Here is a 6,000-nt window from a genome sequence, read left to right as displayed (position 1 = left end):
AGTCCCCAGATGCAGGACAGCCACCCCTGGCGCTGAGCCAGAGAGAGTGCGGCGATGAAACCAGATCTTGGTCCCTGAGCTGCGAGCGCACCTGAGAGCGCGTGGGGTGCGGCTCCCGTGAGGGTTTGGGAGCCTCGCCAGCCAGCAGAAACACAGTCTTTTTGCAGTCCCACGTGCACGCTACACCGCGCTACCAGAGTCTGAGTTGCGTCCCACACCCTCCCCTGGGAGAGGTGTGTGCAGGCGCCAGCCCTGCGCTCTCGGTCCCGGAAAGGCTGAGTACTCCCAGCCCAGGCCAGTGGGAAAATCTCAGTGTGCGATTGCTGCTTGGAACCTCTCTGGTGGTCTGGAGCTGCCCAGATAGCCACCACTGTCGTGGTTTGGGGTACAAGCAGGAGTTGCTGCATCCCCAGGGACCGCGACTGGGAATGGGCTCTGCCAGTGGCCAAGGGGGAACTTATGTGCTCTGCAACACCCAGAGGGGAACAGACTGAGGCTTCTCTCTGACAGGGAGGTCTGGTGCAGTTTGCTTTCCTCTAAACCTCTAAAAACCATCAGGAGCTGTCAAGGCGAGAGAAAACAAACGAACAAACAAACAAACCTCCAGAGAACAAAAGCCTGAAAAACCGGTTTCCTCAGAGCCCACCACCTTGAGGGGGGCGGGAGGACTTAACTCAGGAAACACTGCCTGAAAACACACACGGCAGGCCCCTACTCCAGAAAGCAAACCGGGAAAAAAAAAAAAAAGACAAGAGAACAACCACCACTACTTCATAGATACAACTTTTATTTTTAATTCATTCCCACCATTCTGGTTCAGTTTTTTATAGATAATTTATTTTTATTTTTTTTTATTTATTTATTTATTTGACAGACAGAGATCACAAGTAGGCAGAGGCAGGCAGAGAGAGAGGGGAAAGCAGGCTCCCTGCTGAGCAGAGATCCCGATGTGGGGCTTGATCCCAGGACCCTGAGATCATGACCTGAGCCGAAGATAGAGGCTTAACACACTGAGCCACCCAGGTGCCCCTATATATAATTTTTAACATATTTACCATCACAGTGAGATGTCCAGTACATCAAATTCCATAATAACCTTTTAACCTGAACTTTTTGATACATATACCCGTGTTTTTCTTTTGCTTTTCTATTTTTTAATTTTTTTAATTTCATTTTAGTTTAGTTTATTCTTTTTTATTTTTATTTTTTAATATTCATATAGAGTTAAACTTCAAGGCAGTCCCCCTTTCCCCAATCAATGCTACCCCTATAAGTAAACCAATTTATAATCTCCCTTTATCTTAGGAAAGTTCAGTCCCTTAACAAAGATATAAGATACATCCAAGAAGAATCAAAATAAACTTCCTCCCCCACACTGAGAATTTATAACCACTCTCCCATCTTTTTCTTCCACCAGTGTTTCTGTGTATTTGTGTATGTCCTGGTAGTATATAAATCTTATACTTGGGGTTCTTTTTGACGAGGTTCTTTTTTTTGTCATGCATATATATATATATATATATATATATATATATATATTCTCTTGTCATCTACTTTTGTCAGTCTTTTTACTCGTCTGTTTTTGTTTGTTTACCTCATAAATCTTACCTTGAGACCCATTTGGCCGAGGCCTCACTTTTATTTTATCTTTCATTTTTTTCCTGTCTCTCTCTCCCTCTCTTTTTTTTCTCTTTTTTCTCTCCTTCTTTTTTCTTTCATTTGGGTGGGGACTCTTGATTGCTCCGAAGCGTTACAGGGTGCACTTCGACTGACTGCATCACAGTCGATACATCCAGCTACATCTGTTCAGCCACCTCTCACCAAAATGACCAGGAGGAGGAATGCTCAACAGAAGAAAAATTCAGAGGCTGGGACACCTGCAACAGAGCTAATGGCCATCTACATAGACAATATGTCAGAAAGGGAATTCAGGCTAACAATTATCCAGGCAATAGCCAGGTTGGAGAAAGCCATGGATGACAAATTGGAATTGATTAGGACAGAACTGAAAGCCACCAGGGATGAGGTTCACAATGCTCTCAATGAGCTCCAATCTAATATAAATTCTCTAAAAGCTAGGGTAACTGAGACAGAAGATAGATTTAGTGATCTGGAGGAAAAACAGATAGAGAGAAAGAACCAGGAGGAAACCTGGAACAAACAGCTTAGAAACCACAAAAACAGAATTAGGGAAATAAATGACACCATGAAACGTTCCAACGTAAAAATTATTGGAATCCCTGAAGGGGACGAGAAAGAAAGAAGTCTAGAAGATATAGTGGAACAAATTCTCCATGAAAATTTTCCCAATCTCACAAATTGAACCAGCGTTCATGTACTAGAGGCAGAACAGTCTCCCCCCAAGATTATAGATTCTAAAAAAACATCAAGGCACCTAATAGTAAAATTGAGAAACCATAAGTGTAGATACAATCTCTTGAAAGCAGCTAGGACAAAGAGGCTCCTTATGTACAGAGGAAAGCCCATCAGAATAACGTCAGACCTGTCCACAGAAACCCGACAAATCAAAAATGGCTGGCAAGATATATTCAGGGCATTAATGAGAAGAACATGCAGCCAAGAATACTTTATCCAGCAAGACTAACATTCAAAATGGATGGAGAGATAAAGAGTCTCCAGGACCAGCAAGGCCTAAAAGAGTATGTGACCACCAAGCCGACACAGCAGGAAATATTAAGGGGGGTTCTATAAAAGAGGAAAAATCCTAAGAATATCATTGAACAGAAATACAGAGACAATCTACAGAAAGAAAGACTTCAAAGGTAACACGATGTCAATAAAAACGTATCTATCAATAATCACTCTCAATGTGAATGGCCTAAATGCACCCATAAAACGACACAGGGTTGCAGATTGGATAAAACGACAGCACCCATCCATATGTTGTCTACAAGAGACCCATTTCGAACCTAAGGATACACACAGACTGAAAGTGAAGGGATGGAGAAGTATCTTTTATGCCAATGGGACTCAAAAGAAGGCCGGGATAGCAATTCTCATATCAGATAAATTAGATTTTAAACTAAAGACTGTAGTCAGAGATACAGAAGGACACTACATCATTCTTAAAGGGACTATCCACCAAGGTGATCTAACAATTGTAAATATTTATGCCCCCAACATGGGAGCAGCCAATTACATAAGAAAACTATTAATCAAGATAAAAAGTCATATTGATATGAATACATTAATAATAGGAGATCTTAACATGCCTCTCTCAGTAATAGATCATCCAAGCAGAAAATCAATAAAGAAACAAGAGCATTGAATGACACATTGGACCAGATGGACCTCATAGATATATACAGAACATTCCACCTGAACACAACAGAATACTCATTCTTCTCAAGCGCACATGGAACCTTCTCCAGAATAGACCACATACTGGGTCACAAATAGGGCTCAACTGATACCAAAATACTGAGATTATTCCTTGCATATTCTCAGATCACAGTGCTTTGAAACTGGAGCTCAATCACAAGGAAAAGTTTGGAAGGAACTCAAACACCTGGAAGCTAAAGACCACCTTGCTTAAGAATGCTTGGATCAACCAGGAGATCAAAGAAGAACTTCAACAATTCATGGAAACCAATGAGAATGATGACACTTCAGTCCAAAACCTATGGGATGCAGCAAAGGTGGTCCTAAGGGGGAAATACATAGCCATCCAAGCCTCCCTCAAAAAAAATTGAAAAATCCAGAATACACCAGCTATCTCTGCACCTTAAAGAACTGGAGAATCAACAACAAATTAAACCAACTCCACACACAGGAAGGGAAATAATCAAGATTAGAGCAGAGATCAATGAGATAGAAACTAGAGATTCAATAGAACGTATCAATGAAACTAGAAGCTGGTTTTTTGAAAGAATCAATAAGATCGATAAGCCATTGGCCAAACTAATCCCAAAGAAAAGAGAGAAGGCCCAAACTAATAAAATTATGAATGAAAAGGGAGAGATCACAACTAACACCAAGGAAATAGAAACAATCATCAGAAGTTATTATCAACAGTTGTGTGCCAATAAGTTAAGCAACCTAGATGAAATGGATGCATTCCTGGAAAACTACAGACTTTCAAAATTGAACCAGGAAGAAATTGACAACCTGAATAGACTGACATCTAGTAACGAGATTGAAGCAGTAATCAAAAACCTCCCAAAAAAAACAAGAGCCCAGGGGCGCCTGGGTGGTTCAGTGGGTTAAAGCCTCTGCCTTCGGCTCAGGTCATGATCTCAGGGTCCTGGGATCGAGCCCCACGTCAGGCTCTCTGCTTGGTGGGGAGCCTGCTTCCCTTCCTCTCTCTCTCTGCCTGCCTCTCTGCCTACTTGTGATCTCTGTAAAATAAATAAAATCTTTTAAAAAAAACAAACAAAAAAAACAAAAACAAAAAAAAACAACAAGAGCCCAGGACCTGACAGATTCCCTGGGGAGTTCTACCAGACTTTCAAGGAAGAAATAACACCTACTTTCCTGAAGCTATTTCAAAAAATTGAAGCAGAAGGAAAACTTCCAGACTCTTTTTAGGAAGCCAGCATTACCCTGATCCCCAAACCAGGCAAAGATCCTACCAAAAAGGAGAATTTCAGACCAATACCACTGATGAATATGGATGCTAAGATTCTCAACAAGATCCTAGCTAATAGGATCCAACAGCACATTAAAAAGATTATCCACCATGACCAGGTGGGATTCATCCCTGGGTTGCAAGGATGGTTCAATATTCACAAATCAATCAATGTGATAGAACAAATCAATAAGAGAAGAGAGAAGAATCACATGGTCCTCTCAGTGGATGCAGAAAAAGCATTTGACAAAATCCAGCATCCGTTCCTGATTAGAACGCTTCAGAGTATAGGGATAGAGGGAACATTCCTGAACTTCATAAACTCTATCTATGAAAGACCCACAGAAAATATCATCCTCAATGGGAAAAAGCTCAGAGCCTTCCCGTTGAGATCAGGAACACGACAAGGATGCCCACTCTCACCACTCTTGTTCAACATAGTATTAGAAGTCCTAGCAACAGCAATCAGACAAGAGAGAGAAATAAAATGTATCCAATTTGGCAATGAAGAAGTCAAACTCTCTCTCTTCACAGATACATGATACTTTATATGGAAAATCCAAAAGACTCCACCCCCAAACTACTAGAACTCATACAGCAATTCAGTAATGTGGCAGGATACAAAGTCAATGTACAGAAATCAGGGGCTTTCTTATACACTAACAATGAAAACATAGAAAGGGAAATTAGAGAATTGATTCCATTTACTAGAGCACCAAGAACCATAAGATACCTGGGAATAAACCTAACCAAAGAGGTAAAGAATCTATACTCGAGGAACTACAGAACACTCATGAAGGAAACAAGAAGATGCAAAAAGATGGAAGACCATTCCATGCTCTTGGATAGGAAAAATAAACATTGTTAAAATGTCTACACTGCCTAGAGCAAGCTATACTTTTAATGCCATTCTGATCAAAATTCCACTGGCATTTTTCAAAGAGCTGGAGCAAACAATCTGAAAATTTGTATGGAATCAGAAGAGACCCCGAATTGCTAAAGAAATGTTGAAAAAGAAAAACAAAAGTGGGGGCATCACGTTACCTGATTTCAAGCTTTACTACAAAGCTGTGATCACCAAGACAGCATGGTACTGGCATAAAAACAGACACACAGACCAGTGGAACAGAGTAGAGAGCCCAGATATGGACCCTCAACTCTATGGTCAAATAATCTTCGACAAAGCAGGAAAAAATATACAGTGGAAAAAAGACAGTCTCTTCAATAACTGGTGCTGGGAAAATTGGACAGCTATATGTAGAAGAATGAAACTCGACCATTCTCCTACACCGTACACAAAGATAAACTCAAAATAGATAAAAGACCTCAACGTGAGACAGGAATCCATCAGAATCCTAGAGGAGAACATAGGTAGTAACCTCCTGGATATCAACCACAGCAACTTCTTTCAA

This window comes from Martes martes (genome assembly GCF_963455335.1).
Source record: "Martes martes genome assembly, chromosome: X".
NCBI lineage: Eukaryota > Metazoa > Chordata > Mammalia > Carnivora > Mustelidae > Martes > Martes martes.
Note: the sequence above shows the minus strand (reverse complement) of the source record.